Source organism: Rutidosis leptorrhynchoides, chromosome 11 (genome assembly GCF_046630445.1).
Source record: "Rutidosis leptorrhynchoides isolate AG116_Rl617_1_P2 chromosome 11, CSIRO_AGI_Rlap_v1, whole genome shotgun sequence".
Lineage (NCBI taxonomy): Eukaryota > Viridiplantae > Streptophyta > Magnoliopsida > Asterales > Asteraceae > Rutidosis > Rutidosis leptorrhynchoides.
Genome location: NC_092343.1, coordinates 53,507,908 through 53,526,259, shown reverse-complemented (window position 1 = coordinate 53,526,259; position 18,352 = coordinate 53,507,908).

Genomic DNA, 18,352 nt, shown 5'->3' with positions numbered 1-18,352 from the left:
AAGCATGAGTTAGTATAATATAATGACACTTGATCAACGTGATTATATTACAGTAAGTCATGCTGAGTTTCTAATGGGACATGACGATTCACAGACCATGCCTTCATCATGTTCCATGTTACACGACTCTTGTATTCTATTTAATCTCTAAAAATATCAAGAATATATTTTCTTGATGATTCGATGTTTTCAGGGAATTCTGGTAAATTAACAAATCAAGATCGTGCCATTACCATTTCCTTTTTAGAACATTAACTATGTTAATTCTGAAATTCATATCTGCGAATACTGGACCATTACAAACGTTGCTTAATCGCAAGAAGAAGAAACGAAAGGACAAAACTCCAAAATAGAAATTGGAGTATAAATCGCAGCAAATAGAAGGGAGCATTAACTGTGGATGTCAATGATTATAGAAGACAAAAGCAGGGGCTTTGAAATATAAGGGAAGATATAAAACCCAACAACCACCCAAAAATTATAAACCGTATATATCGATGCATATAGCAATATAAAGACACGGAAGAACTAAAAACACTATAAAACCGAGAGTATAGTAGAAGTAAATAGATACTTCCGGAGGCAGATGAAAAAGAAGAACGACAGATATGAAAGTGAGGAGTATATCGAGAATTAGTACTGGATGAAGCATATTGACAAATACTTTAAAATATGAGTTGAGGGAGAAAGAATAGAAGGTGTGAGTTGTAAGGAAACGAAGGAGGTGGATTTATAGTGAAATACCGGACAGAGAAATCAAGATGGATTATCGTATTAATTCGAAGAGAATCATAATCTCCTTAATCACCGAAGCATCAAATCCAACATAGATTACAAAGATTTTCTTTAAATTCGGAGATCAATTGTGATGACGTCAAAAGATATGACGAATCACTATAATCTTATTTCCTTCATTTACGATAACTTCCCTCATACGCTTTGAGTAATCGAATTATTTTATCCATACTTCTTAGACATGATAAAACTTCATAATCGTCATAATAACATTCTCATTGTTAGCCATAACGACCTCTATCAAATTTCGGGGACGAAATTTCTTTAACGGGTAGGTACTGTGACGACCCGGAAATTTCCGTCTAAATTTAAACTTTATCTTTATATTATTCTGACACGATAAGCAATGTTTGTTAAGTTAAATCTCAAGGATTTTAAACTATGCTTATACATTCATTTAAACCTCGACCAAATTCCAATGATTCACGAACCATTAAATGAACATATATGAATATGTATGTATATGTGTATATGTTATAAATTGAAAATGTCAACAAAGTATTTAAAAGTATAATGCTTTATATGAACGTATTTGTTTCAATATGATTATCGACGAAATTAAAAAAAAAATATTAAATGATTGAATTATCAGAAACATTGAATTATGATTACAAGTCTCTGTTGAGAGGTCCACTATGATTTGAGAAATCTATTCCTCTTAACGATATTCAGAATAATTTGTAAAGCTATTTATAAATAAAAATAAAAAGTGTCATTTACGAAAGTTAGACAAAAGCTAGTGGAGAATTGGTTTCCATAATATTCTATTAATCTATTTTCAAACGTACAAAAACGTTTTCAGTTTAAAAAGAACTTTATTATTAAAACGTATATAACTTTTATAAATATCTAGAATCACTTTTGACAACTCATTACTTAACCAGTATAATAAATATAACGATATTTATATTTTATTTCATTAAATATATATAACGATTTAAATTAATATTATATATATTTATATGCGTATTATACATACATAGTTTTTATACTTTTACTATACTTTAACTTTACCTTTACTTTACTTTTACTTTACTTTAACTTTAATAATTCACTTTAATAATTCATACTTTAATAATTCACTTTAATAATTCACTTTAATAATTCATACTTTAATAATTCACTTTAATAATTCATACTTTAATAATTCACTTTAATAATTCATACTTTAATAATTCACTTTAATAATTCAAAAATCTATTATAAATAGAATTCAATAGGTTTCATTATTTCATAGAAACTTGAAAATATATTTCTTTAAAACTCTCTCAATCGATTTATATATATATATATATATATATATATATATATATATATATATATATATATATATATATATATATATATATATATATATATATATATATATGCTCTGTATTATTTTAAGATATTATTAGTATACATAAAATATTACGACGGAGTGATGTCCGAGTGATTTCAAAATAGTTTTTTTTAAATGAGTCGAAGCTAAGGAAATTATGGGTTATAGCTATGGAGGTGATGGGTATGGTTTATGGGTATGCTCGTGAGGTCAATCTAGTGTTTATCATCTCCGTTGCGTCTACGTACTTTCCTGCAATATTGAATCTCAATATTGATACGTGAGCACTCGTAACTTAACTTTTATATATCAATAGTGTATCCCTGACTAGTGCTCGAGTATATAGGATTATGCATGCTTGTACATTCGATATTGTCCTTAGATAGGTTTGTTGAATCCTGAATTAGATACATATGCTTCTGAGATAGGGTATATGATATGCATGTCATTGGAAAGCTAGCAAAAAATTAAGAACTTTTCATTTAGATATCGAATGGTTTCGATGAACGGATTAGAAGTTATAGTCAACTGAATTTTAGTATTATTGTTAAAATGATTATTATTACTATCGTCGTTATTATTTTAATAGAAATATCATTGTTATTATAAAATATCATTATTACTATTATGTTAGTATTATCATTTTATCATAATACCATTTTTAGTAAATATAAATATTGTTATTTTTTATAGAATAATAATAATTATTATTACAAAATAATACAACTTTTACTTATTATTATTATGATCAATATTATTTTATCAAATAAATAGGGGATACAAAGATATTTTTCACCACGCGTAATATAATTATATTAATAATACTTACCACTATAGTTTTACGATATTAAGTGAACTTTATAAATTTTACTACTTAAGATATATAAAAGTATATTTTATCATATATAAACGTTAATATAAATTTTTATTAATAAATGACTTTTATTATTATAAAATCTAATAAATATATTTAAATATATAAAACGACTATAGTTAAGTTATATAATAAACACGTATAAATTTTAGAAGTCATTTTGGGTCAAGTTGACTTTTGTTGACTTTTGCATATTAGTCTCGAGCATTAGGATTGTGGTACACTATGACTTGACCAAAAATTGTTAGACAAATATTGACCAACATATAAATATATATAATTAATATAGGTTCGTGAATCCGAGGCCAACCTTGCACTTGTTAAATGACGATATATGTATTTTTACTACGAAATACAGTATGGTGAGTTTCATTTGCTCCCTTTTTATTTGCTTTTGCAATATATTTTTGGGCTGAGAATACATGCGCTGTTTTATAAATGTTTTACGAAATAGGCACAAGTACTAAAACTAATTCTACGTGGGTTTAAACCAGAAATATACCCTTAGCTTGGTAACATTAAACTACTTGTCTATGTATGGTAGGCGCGAATCCTAAAGATAGATCTATTGGGCCTGACAAACCCCATCCTGACTATGGGATGCTTTAGTACTTCGAGGTTATTTTAAACACACCTGATCTGGTGTAATTTAGAGGGTAAAACATGAACGTTAAGGCTTTTTACCGGGTGCCTACAACTTATAGAATACTTTTATACACTTGCGAGTGTACATATATTTATAAACGGAAATCTTGTGGTCTATTAATATATTGAAATGATTGTTATGATAAACCTATGAACTCACCAACCCTTTTGGTTGATATTTTAAAGCATGTTTATTCTCATGTATTAAAGAAATCTTTCGCTGTGCATTAGCTCATTTTAAGGATATTACTTGGAGTCATTCATGGCATATTTTGAAAGACGTTGCATTCGAGTCATTGAGTTCATCAAGATTATTATTATGTCAATTATAGTTGGATGTATTATCAAATGGTGTGCATGCCGTCAACTTTCGTTGTAAAGAAAGTTTGTCTTTTAAAAACGAATGCAATGTTTGTAAAATGTATCATATAGAGGTCAAATACCTCGCGATGTAATCAACTATTGGGAATCGTTTATAATGTATATGAACGGGTCCTTTCATTTTAGATCTAGACTTTTGGGTCTAGGATCTTCAAGATCTAACTAAGAACTATGTTCTACAACTTAAGATCTTGATTTCATAAGTTCACTTTCAAGTTTGTAACTTATTATTAGTTTTAAAAGTTCATGTATGTGTTAGATCTAAGACTTTGATGTAACTTTGGTTCATCAAAACACTTGCAACACTTAAGTGAGTTGTGCTTCATGTCTTAGACTTACACTTGGGTTATGATGGTCAAATCTTGGTAAACATGATGCAAACACATCAACGAGTTGTACACTTGAAGCTATATGCATCAAGGATGAGAAGCATGATAAGCATCGAGCACCAAGAACCACCTGAACCTACTGACCCTACTATTCTACTATTTCTGTGTCTGACCCGTATGACCTGGACTACTGTAATTATGATTTTCAGATAGCTCTGTTCGAGTAGATAACTTTTCATATAGGACTCGTCTTAATCCGAGTTACGGTTTAGGATTTATGGCCCTCCGATCGTCACTATGTCCATTTAACGTTGTGCTAAAAATTCTGACCTACTCGCACTTAGACCGTCACCACGGTCAAACGAAGACGAGTTTGCTTCTGTAATTTTTTTACCACAACTAAAGGACTCATATACGGAGCCATAGCCACTGGTCTCACCTTATTTCAGTAGGTATAGAGGCCGTGGTGACTGACCGAACTCAGCCTTTGTTTTAAACTCTTTTCATGAACGAAACTTACTTTACACCTTTTATTTGATGATGAATGATGATGACCCTTAAGACCTTATTTACATTTTTTAAACCTATTCGGACGATTTACTGACTTAGTACTATTTGACTTAGGTTGAGGACCCGTTTGGACAACCTTCATTACTTGCTTACTTTCCGAGTCATACTTTACCGCTACTTTATCATTGTGAGTTATAGCATTCCCTTTTTACTTTAACTTATTTTGGGAACTGAGAATACATGCGGATTTTATGTTTTACATACTAGGCACGAGTACTTAAACTTATATATGTGTGGGTTATACAACGGCATAAACATTCCCTTTAGCTCGGTAACGTTTAATCATTGGTTTTTGAACCGTGAACGCGAATCTTAGATATGGATCCATAGGGTTTGACATCCCCACTCGGGCTAGTCGCGCTAGCATTTAACGAGTGTTTAATACTTCGTAAACATACGCACTTGCCAAGTGTACTTTCAGGGGGTATAAATGTTAAGTTAGTTACCAAGTGCCCAAGGTTAACATATACTTTATCATACTGTTTTGAAACGCTCTTTGTAGCACTGAAATCTCGTGGCCTACCTTACATACTGTTATACTTAAACTATAGCTCACCAACCTTTGTGTTGACATTTTAAGCATGTTTTTCTCAGGTGCTTAAGGTTAGCTGCTTCCGCTGTGTACTAGTCTTGCTGTAGACACCCGCTGCTCTAGAGTTATCACCGCATGAACTGTTTATCTTGCATTCAAAACTTTAATACTTTTGAACTATGATTTGTAACGACCTAAGGGTCACGTACTATTATCTTTGCTTCCGTTCATAGAAGCATACTTTGGTTGTAAAACACTTGACGTTCGTTATGATGTCACCTTTTATCATGAATGCAAACGTATTTTGAAATAGCATATAGTGTTTGACCTTGTAATGATCTTGTTGTTGATGATTCGTACACGATGGTTTTGTACGGGGCATCACATTTGGTATCAGAGCATTGGTTGTAGGGAATTAGGTTGCATTAGTGAGTCTAAGACTGACCCGAGTAGGATTCACTAATAGGACTAATCTACAACTTGCTAGTTTACTTGTTTCCGCTGAACTTACTGCATGCTGCTGCTTACTTTTACTGCTACATGCCGTATGCTACTACATGATTTCACTACTGTATGATATTACTTATTTTCGATTGCATGCTACTTCTGTCCGATTCGTTATTATTGCCATACTACTTATTGTTATACACAATTTAAACTGTTGGCCTAATACGTGCTTGCTTTATGACTTACTGACATGGAAAATTTTATTTTTCCTTGTTCAGATGTCATATACTCCACCTGCTATCATTTTGGGCAGTTCAGACTCGTTAGCCACCCCACCTGCTGCTGCTGCCACTGCCGACACACCGATCCCGCTACCCACTAGTGACCCCGGCGCTTTATCTTCCAGGACTAACAGCCAGGCGCCTGCCCCAGTGGTTACTTCTAGCGGAGCCCAGGACCCTTCGGAGATTCCAGCTCCATCTGCCCCCGGACCCTCAGGATCACAGCCCCGCTCCAGTGAGATTGTGATTCCCGCGGAGTTCGGAGAAGGTCCGTTCCGTAACCGGTATCGCCATTGGTGCCGACGCGCCCTTGATGGACGTCTCATTCCGATCGAATCCGCTAGGTACAGACAGATGATAGCCGCCCAAGGAGGGCCGCCCGTGCAGTCACCACCACATGATTCGGACGACCCGTCATCCGCTGATTCTTCATCCGATGACACATCCACAGACGACTCGAGTGATGATGACTCCGACGAGGAGGACCCCGATGCACCTGTTCAGCTACCCTCCACCCCGCCGAAGAAGCGGTATCGCTTCGACGGTACCATCATTCCAGGGATCAACGGAGGACGAGCCTTCACTGACGCATTTGGTCAGCGTCGTAGGGTTACTGCTCGTAAGCGGCTTTTGCCGTACCCTGCTGACCCACAAGTGCGTAAGGCACCCCGTTACGTACTGACTATTTTTGGAGCCGGAACATCTGCACCCCGTTATGTAATGTCTGCACCACCTGCACCGCCAGCACCGCCTGCCCCACCATCTCCCACTGTCGAGGAATTGACAAGGGAGGTGGAGATCCTCCGAGCTCGAGTTGCTGAGCTAGAGGACCAAATGGCCCATGTTATGGACATCCTTCACCCACCTTCACCGTAGGGCTTTTGTATTTAGATTTCATTATGTAATCTAGTTGTAGCTTTATGTTTCACTTATGTAGTGTACGGACTTATTCAGATGTATGAAACTTATTATTATTAATGAATGGAACTTTGCGTTATTTAATTCTTGTACGATGTTCTATTTACATTACTGTACAATGATTATGTGGTATTAGTACCTAGATGCGTTATTTAATAACATGTGATGTGTTGATTCCATGTTGGTTGTTGTATACTGTATTATTATATATTGAATGCTGGATTTTGACTTGAGTCAAAATTTTTGTTTAGAACATCATGGACAACGGACGATCAACACCTACCACCGCCCAAATCGAAGAGATGATTGTCGAAAGGGTAGCCGCAGCCATTGCGGAAATGCAACCCCAAGCTCCACCGCCACCGCCACCACCACCGGTTATTCAACCCGTTCGAAATGGGTGTACTTACAAGGAATTCCAGAGCTGTAAACCACATAACTTCAGCGGCACTGAGGGACCGGTTGGTCTCACTAGATGGTTCGAAAAGCTAGAATTAGTATTCCGAGTTAGCAACTGTTCGGAGGACAGCAAAACCAAATTTGCTTCTTGCACGCTATCTGACAGCGCGCTCATGTGGTGGAACACAATGGCACAGGCACAAGGCATTGATGAGGCGTTTGCTACGCCATGGGAAGAATTTAAGTGTGCCATGATTGAGGAGTATTGTCCGAGAACCGAGATACAAAAGATGGAGATGGAATTCATGCAGTTAAAGGCCGTTGGGAACGACCTTGATGGTTACAACAGGAGATTTTTGGAACTAGCCCTGATGTGTCCGACAATGGTCACCCCGGAATTCAAGCGTATGGAGAGATACTTCTGGGGACTCCCTAAGTCCATCAAGGGAAATGTCACCTCGTCCAAGCCACCGAATGTTCCTGAAGCGATGCGCATGGCGCATACTTTAATGAATCAAATAACCATCGATGAACCGGAGAAAACTAAGTCTGAAGAGGGTACTAGTGAGAAGCGCAAATGGGATAACCACAACAACAACAACAACAACAACAGGGGAAGAAACTATGATCAAAACCTGGCGAAACGACATGAGGGTTTTAGGGGAAACAATAACGGTGGAAACCCCAATTCGATCACCAACACGAACCCGAACTACAAGGGAACCCTACCTCAATGCAAGCAGTGCTACAAGCACCATACTGGTTATTGTAATGTTGTTTGTGAAAAGTGCCAACGGACTGGGCATATCGGGAAAGACTGCAAGGTCACCACTTTGAATGGGAAGCCGAATACCAATGGACCTAAAAAGTGCTACGAATGCGGACAGACGGGCCATTTCAGAAATGCGTGTCCAAATAAGCGAAAAGATGGCGGACCACCCCGTGGTAGAGCTTTCAACGTTAATGCAAGGGACGCCCGAGAAAACCCCGACTTGGTGACAGGTATATTCACTATCAACAATCTTTTAGCTTCTGTCTTGTTTGATACTGGTGCGGATAGAAGTTATGTATGTAGACATTTTTGCGATAAGATTAATTGGTCGTTAGTCCCTTTAAAAGAGAGTATGCTTGTCGAGGTCGCCAATGGAAAACTTGAGAAAGCTGACCATATTAGTCGAGGAGCTATTATCAACATAGCTGGTGCAGATTTCGAAATTGATTTGATACCTATCAAATTGGGAAGTTTTGACGTGATCGTCGGTATGGATTGGTTGAGCAAGATAAGAGCCGATATTATTTGTGGAGATAAAGCTCTTCGTATACCACAAGGAGACATTGAGCCACTGATCATCTACGGAGAGAGATGTACCTCGAAGCTGAACCTAATCAGTTGCGTGAAAGCGCAAAAGATCATGAAGAAGGGACGTCTTGCTGTCCTAGCACATGTGAAAATGGTAGAAACCGAGGTGAAGAATGTGAACGACGTTCGAGTTGTGAATGAATTTTCCGATGTCTTCCCAGAGGAATTGCCTGGATTACCGCCGCCAAGAGCAGTAGAATTTCAGATCGATTTAGTGCCAGGAGCTGCGCCTGTAGCTCACGCACCTTATAGACTCGCACCTTCCGAGATGCAAGAATTACAGAGTCAACTACAAGAACTGCTAGACCATGGATTTATCCAACCAAGTTTCTCGCCTTGGGCCGCACCTGTGTTGTTTGTGAATAAGAAGGATGGATCCTTCCGTATGTGTATCGACTACCGTGAACTTAACAAATTGACAATCAAGAATCGGTATCCTCTGCCCCGCATTGACGATCTTTTTGATCAACTTCAAGGATCGAGCATTTACTCTAAGATCGATTTGCGATCCGGTTATCATCAGTTGAGGGTGAAGGAAAGTGACGTGATGAAAACTGCATTCAGGACCCGTTATGGTCATTATGAGTTTCTCGTGATGCCATTCGGTTTGACAAGTGCACCAGCCATGTTCATGGACCTCATGAATCGTGTCTGCAAGCCGTACCTGGATAAGTTTGTTATCGTCTTCATAGATGATATCCTCATCTACTCTAAGAGCAAAGAGGAGCATGAGCAACACCTCCGACTAGTACTTGAACTCTTGAGACAAGAGCAACTTTACGCCAAATTCTCCAAGTGTGAATTTTGGTTGAAGGAAGTTCAATTTCTGGGTCATGTTGTGAGCGACCAGGGGTATCAAAGTTGATCCAACCAAGATTGAAGTCATCAGCAAGTGGGAGACCCCCACTACTCCAACTCATATTTGCCAATTTTTAGGTCTCGCCGGTTACTACCGAAGGTTCATTGAAGGATTTTCTCTAATTGCGCGTCCTTTGACCGCGCTGACTCATAAGGGCAAGAAGTTCATTTGGGAACCCGCACATGAATCAACATTCCAAACTTTGAAGAAGAAGTTGACCACCGCACCTATCTTATCACTTCCCGAAGGCAGTGACGACTTCGTTGTTTATTGCGATGCTTCGAAAAGCGGTTTTGGTTGTGTACTGATGCAACGATCAAAGGTTATTACCTATGCTTCCCGTCAACTGAAGACTCACGAACAGAACTACACTACTCACGATCTTGAACTTGGAGCCGTTGTCTTTGCACTCAAATTGTGGAGACACTATATTTATGGAACTAAGACATTGAACGACTACGATTGTGAACTTCGTTATCACCCTGGTAAGGCCAATGTTGTAGCTGACGCTTTAAGCCAAAAGGAGAGGAAGACACCTCTTCGTGTTAGGGCTCTGAACATCACCATCCATTCAAACCTCAACAGTCAGATCCGAGTAGCCCAAGATGAGGCTCTCAAGAAGGAGAATTTATCTCATGAACATTTGAACATACTTGTATCTCGATTCGAGGTTAGGGAGTCTGGACTCCGATGTTATGCCGGAAGAATTTGGGTACCTCTTTATGGAGATCTACGGAACCTTATACTTGATGAAGCACACAAATCAAGATATTCGATTCATCCTGGAGCGGGCAAAATGTACCACGACCTTAAAGAACAGTATTGGTGGCCGAATCTTAAGAAGGACGTTGCGACTTATGTTGGTAAGTGTTTGACTTACTCGAAGGTTAAAGCCGAGCATCAGAGACCTTCTGGTTTACTTCAACAACCAAAAATCCCACAATGGAATTGGGAAAGGATAACGATGGATTTTATCACCAAGCTACCAAAGACGGTGGGCGGATACGATACCATCTAGGTTATCGTTGACCGTCTTACCAAAACTGCACACTTTCTAGCGATGAAGGAAACGGATACAATGGAGAGACTTGCTCAACTATACATCAAGGAGGTTGTATCTCGTCATGGTGTACCGTTATCGATCATCTCCGATCGCGATCCCCGTTTTGCTTCTAGATTTTGGCGTTCTTTGCAAGAAGCCATGGGAACCCGTCTCGACATGAGTACTGCTTATCACCCACAGACTGACGGGCAAAGTGAACGAACGATTCAGACATTGGAAGACATGTTGCGTGCATGTGTCATTGATTTCGGAAAGGCCTGGGAAAGGCATTTGCCACTCGCCGAATTTTCTTACAACAACAGTTATCACTCAAGCATTAATGCAGCACCTTTTGAAGCATTGTATGGCTGTAAGTGCCGATCTCCTATTTGTTGGGCCGAAGTAGGCGAAAGGCAAATCACCGGACCCGAGGTAGTCCATGAAACAACGGAGAAGATTGCTCAGATTCAAGCTAAACTTAAGACTGCTCGTGACCGTCAAAAGAGTTATGCCGATCTTAAACGTAAAGACTTTGAATTCAACGTTGGTGACCGTGTAATGTTGAAGGTTGCACCTTGGAAGGGTGTGATTCGCTTTGGAAAACGTGGAAAGTTAAACCCGCGATACATTGGTCCTTTCGAAATTTTGGAACGTGTTGGACCCGTTGCTTACCGTTTGGATCTACCAGCACAATTGAGCTCAGTTCATCCTACCTTCTACATGTCAAACTTGAAGAAGTGTCTTGCTGCACCCGAACTTATCATACCACTTGAAGAACTTATGATTGACGACAAGCTTCACTTTGTGGAAGAACCTGTTGAAATTATGGATCGTGAGATCAAAACTTTGAAACGCAACAAGATTCCGATCGTCCGAGTACGATGGAATGCCAAACGAGGACCTGAGTTTACTTGGGAACGAGAGGATCAAATGATGCGGAAGTATCCTCACCTTTTTCCGACTCCTCCATCTACCTCAGCTTAAAATTTCGGGACGAAATTTTCTTTAACAAGTGGGTAATGTAACGACCCAGGATTTTCCAACGTTAATTAATAATTATTATTATTAATACTTGTGATTAAACGAATGTATGTTATTACATTTACATGTTGCCATGATTGCCCGTACTTGACTTTAATTGCCCGAAACATCTTTGTGACACACGAAACTTGCACGAATAATATTTTCAAGTATTATTTACATTCATGATTAAGTTTATTAATCATTTTAATTAACTAAGGTTGTTGGTTAATTACTTGGGCTTTAATTGGGTTTATTTGTTAATTAATTGAACTTGGGCTTTTATTAGTGTTATGGACTCATGATATTGGGCTTATAAGCCCACCCTACATCTTACAAGGATTATTTAGCCCATATCTTTCATGTGTAAGTATCACTTTGGAATGGAACTAGTTAGTTTACTACTTGAAGAATCTAGTCACATAATACTTACACCATAATCCCCATGCATGCACCCTTATTAACCAACCTTTTAAGCTTTTACATACATGAAACTAGTGGACAAATCTCTTCCTCCTTCCCCCCATTGAAACCGTCAACTTGGGTGTAGTAAGAGTGGGGTTTGTTTCAAATTTTCATTACTTACTCACTTACATTTCTCTCATTCCAAAACACACACTACTTGCTTTCATCTTTTCTCTCTCAAAGTTGTAAGTAAACTAGCTTAATGTTCTTCCTTTTTCTTGTCTTCAAACCGTGACCAAACACCCCTTTAATCATCATCATTTTCTTATTGTTACTTGTTCATTGATAATGTTTACTTACAAGTAGTTGTTGTTGTTGTTACTTACAAATTACAAGAATCAAACTACCTAGTTTCATTCTTCATTTATCTTGTATTTACAAGAACATACAAGAACATAAGCTTTCTAGTTATGTTCTACACTTGTTGTTTTAAAAAAAAAGATTTAAGTTCATGTGTTGTGAAAGCATACTTGTAATTCATGTTAGTTGATAATGCTAAAAAAGAACATATATTTCATAGCATTATTCCTTAAGAAAGACAAGATTTTAGTTGGTATTGTTCGATTTACAAGCGATATTCGTTTAAATTTTAAAAAGAGAAGATAAAAGGCAGATTCGACAAATTGAAGACAAAAAGGTCCAAAGAGCTAAAAAGTACAAGATACAATTAAAAAGGTTCAAAATATTGATGAGGAACGTCTCAAAATGACAAGAGTACAAGTTACAAGACGCAAAGTACGCGATTTAAAATAATACGCGAGGACGTCCGAAAATCCGGAACCGGGACCTGAGCCAAGAAGAAACGCCCGACGCAACGGACCAAAAATATCTAGTCTACTATGCACAAGAATATAATATAATATATATATATAATTATATATAATTATATATTATATATATTATTATTATTATATTACGTCGGCAAGAAGAAAACAAATCAATTTGGCTGGATCCAGGGTGGCCATGCGACTCGCATGGCCAGAGGCACAAATCCATGCGAGTCGCATGGAGTGAAAATGTTGGTCAGGTCCTATATAAAGCCAGTTTTCTGCCGAGTTTGACACATAATTTTAATCTCTCTCAATATATACGATATATATATATATATATAATTTATATTTTAATTTTAATTTTAATTATAATTCTAATAATAAGGGTATGTTAGCAAATGTTGTAAGGGTGTAAGTCGAAATTCTGTCCGTGTAACGCTACGCTATTTTTAATCATTGTAAGTTATGTTCAACCTTTTTATATTAATGTCTCGTAGCTAAGTTATTATTATGCTTATTTAAAACGAAGTAATCATGATGTTGGGCTAATTACTAAAATTGGGTAATTGGGCTTTGTACCATAATTGGGGTTTGGACAAAAGAACGACACTTGTGGAAATTAGACTATGGGCTATTAATGGGCTTTATATTTGTTTAACTAAATGAAAGTTTGTTAATGTTAATATAAAGATTTACAATTGGGCGTCCCTATAAATTACCATATACACTCGATCGGACACGATGGGCGGGGTATTTATATGTACGAATAATCGTTCATTTAACCAGACACGGGAATGGATTAATAGCCACTAGAATAATTAAAACAGGGGTGAAATTACATTCAAGGGTAATTGGTGTAATTGTTAACAAAGTAGTAAAACCTTGGTTTACACGCAGTCGATAACCTGGTGTATTCATTAAACAAAGTATTAAAACCTTGTTACAATTCGAATCCCCAATTAGTTGGAATATTTAACTTCGGGTATAAGAATAATTTGATGAGGACACTCGCACTTTATATTTATGACTGATGGACTGTTATGGACAAAAACCAGACGGACATATTGAATAATCCAGGACAAAGGACAATTAACCCATGGGCATAAAACTAAAATCAACACGTCAAACATCATGATTACGGAAGTTTAAATAAGCATAATTCTTTTATTTCATATTTAATTTCCTTTATTTTATATTTAATTGCACTTCTAATTATCGCACTTTTATTTTATTTTATCGCACTTTTAATTATCGTACTTTTTAATTATCGCAATTTTATTTTATCGCATTTTTATAATTCGCAATTTCATTATCGTTATTTACTTTACGCTTTAATTTTAGTCTTGTATTTATATTTTACATTAGGTTTTAACTGCGACTAAAGTTTTAAAATCGACAAACCGGTCATTAAACGGTAAAAACCCCCCTTTATAATAATAATATTACTTATATATATATTTGTATTTTTATAAAAGTAAACTAATATAGCGTTGAGCTTTGTTCAAAGATTTCCCTGTGGAACGAACCGGACTTACTAAAAACTACACTACTGTACGATTAGGTACACTGCCTATAAGTGTTGTAGCAAGGTTTAAGTATATCCATTCTATAAATAAATAAATATCTTGTGTAAAATTGTATCGTATTTAATAGTTTTTCCTAGTAAAATAATAACTATTTTATATACACCTCGCTTCGCATCAAGTATTTTTGGCGCCGCTGCCGGGGAACTCGCCGAAGCGAAACGCCATATTTTTAATTTTTAAGTTATAATTAGTTTTTGTAAAATTTATATTTTTGTTTAAAAATTAAAAATAAAAAAAAAAAAACTTTTAAAATCGAGAAAAATAAAAAAAAAACATATTTTAAAGTGTATTTTAAGTTTTTCTTTATTATTTACAAAATATTAAAGTATTTGTATTTTATTTTAGTATTTTATTAAGTTTTTATTTAAATTATATATTTATATCTTATATTATATATAAAACAGAAATTAAAAATAAATATTAAATAATTACGTGACCTGTCATTTGAACCAGTCCAATTGAACCAGTTCAGGGTGTCCATGCGACTCGCATGACCCACCCCCTTAAACCATGCGACTCGCATGAGGGGTCTGACAGGGCCACAAACAAACCCTAAAAATGCATTTATTACGGATATTATTTTATTATTATTAATTAAACCCTAATTTGATTTTATTATTATTAATTAAGTTTTTAGTTTAATTAATTTTAACTACTTTTAATTAGTTTTATTATATTTAAAACTTAATACTTTAATATAATTAATATAAAAATAATATTTTAATAAAAATTGTATTTTTTTTATCACTTTTTATTTCTTTTAATATTTTGTCCCTTTTTAATCGTTGTAGCGTAATATTTGTATTTTTAGCTCATATTTAATTTTAAACTTAGTTCTTGCTATAGTTATTTTTACTCCTATATTTTTAGGCTTTGCCGTAGAATTCCTTAAGTGCTTTTTCTTTAGACTAAGATTTAGGTGCTTTAGAATTTTGCGACGCCTTTTTAAGTTTTAGTTTCTTTTTAAGTTATTTCAATTTGGGATTTAGTTTTTCTTGTAAGCTTTAATATTTTTAGACACCTTTTATTATGTATCAATTATCATTCCAATTAGTAATTTCAATTTGCGATTATAATTTTAAGTTAGTTGTAGTAATAAGGTTAGGTTAGTAAAGTATTTTTAAGTTTTTATAAGTTTCTTTTATTTTTCCGTCACCTTTTATTTTCCAACCATTTTTTTTCTTTTTCGACCTTTTGCGACGAACTCTTTTTCTCTCTTATTTCTCGCCATTCTAGTTTTTAGGACTTAGAATTTTTTCTACTTCTTATCTAAATTTCTTAAAATTACGAAAATTTATTTTAAGTGGTTAAATTAATAGACATCAAAATTTTCTGGTTCGTAGTAATAGTTGGATTTGTACGTGGACCGGGTTATTGGAGCCAAACAGTCCTCAATTATATTGAGACCAAACGAATCCTGCCCCTCTGCTGCATCTTTTGGCTATTCGAAACGTGGGCAAAATCAGAAAAGTCTATTGATTGGATAACTTATTATAATTTTTCTTTCCTTTTTAAAAACTAATAGGATATTCAGTGAATGCACCGAGCAAGACGTTCATCACCTTTTGTACGTTCACCACCTGTAACTAGATCAAGACATCGTTTAACAAATATAACCGCCGTTGATTTTTCTCTAGAATCGTCATCCAGTCGACCAAGTACTTCAGTTCAAATTTCCGATAATCCATTTTTTGAACCCAACCTCACAATTGAGAATCCAGAGAATATTCAGGAACGGTTCGTAGATCCTGAACCATTAAACTTTCCTCCGGAACCACCAATCATTCAAACAGAGATTGTTGAGGAATGAACTATTAAATCAGAACCATCTAGTGATACCGAGTCAACAAATTCAATTATGGAGAATCTGGAACCTTTAAGTATGGAAGACCGAATGAGAGCTAAACGCACTGGCCAAGGTCACGCAATTACTCATCCAGACATTAATGCGCCAGATTATGAAATCAAAGGACAAATTCTACACATGGTGACTAATCAATGCCAATTTAGTGGTGCGCCGAAGGAAGATCCAAATGAACATCTACGTACCTTTAATAGGATCTGCACACTATTTAAAATCCGAGAAGTGGAGGATGAACAAATATATCTCATGTTATTTCCCTGGACTTTAAAGGGAGAAGCCAAAGATTGGTTGGAATCGTTACCTGAAGGGGCGATTGATACATGGGATGTTTTAGTTGACAAATTTCTTAAACAATTTTTTCCTGCATCTAAAGCCGTAAGACTTCAAGCAGAAATTGTTACGTTCACACAGAAGCCAAATGAAACTCTATATGAGGCGTGGACTAGATATGGAAAGTTATTAAGAGGATGTCCGCAACATGGTTTAGATACCTGTCAAATAGTACAAATATTCTACCGAGGATGCGACATCACTACAAGAAAAGACATAGATATAGCAGCTGGTGGTTCTATTATGAAGAAAACCGAAACTGATGCTTACAAAATTATTGATAACACTGCTTCCCACTCACATGAGTGGCACCAAGAAAAAGATATCATTAGATCATCTAAAGCAGCTAGAGCCGATTCTAGCCATGACTTAGATTCCATTTCCGCAAAGATAGATGCTTTCGAGAGACGAATGGAAAAGATGACTAAAGATATTCATGCTATACGAATCAGTTGTGAGCAGTGTGGAGGACCACATTTGACAAAAGATTGTCTCAGTATTGAATTAACAATGGAACAAAGAGAGAATATTTCATACATAAACCAAAGGCCTGGAAATAATTATCAGAATAATTATCAACCGCCAAGACCGATTTACAATCAAAACCAGAATTATAACCGAAATATTCCATACAACAACCAACAAGGTCCTAGCAATCAACAAGTATCCAATAATACTTATAATCAGCAAAGACCTAATTTTCAAAACAAACCACCACAACAAACCGATGATAAAAAGCCGAATTTAGAAGATATGATGACGAAGCTAGTTGAAACTCAAACGCAGTTTTTCACATCTCAAAAACAAACTAATGAACAAAACGCTCAAGCATTTAGAAATCAACAAGCTTCTATTCAAAATCTGGAACAAGAAGTGAGTAACCTAGCAAGGTTAATAGGTGAAAGAAAACCGGGAAGTCTACCTAGTGATACAAATGCTAACCCCCGGAATGAAACAGCTAAAGCTATTACCACAAGAAGTGGTACAACACTTAAACCACCTGAAATACCTGTAACTTCTGATGAAACTATTCCTACTCCACAAGAACCACAACCTGATCAAGATAAGGAAAAAGAACCGGTAGTTGAAAAGGTTAATGAAGATAACACAGTTAAGGATAAACCTTATGTTAAACCATACCAACCACCACTTCCTTACCCGAGTAAAATGAAGAAAGAGAAACTTGAAGCCGAGCAATCCAAATTCTTGGATATGTTTAAACAGATAAATGTAAATCTTCCTTTCATTGATGTGATTTCAGGAATGCCTAGATATGCTAAATTCTTGAAAGATCTAATCACGAATAGAAAGAAAATGGAAGAACTCTCGGCTGTCACTATGAATGCAAATTGTTCAGCAGTGCTGTTGAATAAGATACCAGAAAAACTATCTGATCCAGGAAGTTTCACAATTCCATGTTTTCTGGGTAGTCTTAGTTCAATAGAAGCATTGGCAGACTTAGGTGCTAGTATAAATCTAATGCCGTATTCACTATACGCTAAACTAGACCTTGGAGAATTGAAACCAACCAGAATAAGCATACAACTAGCCGATAGATCAATAA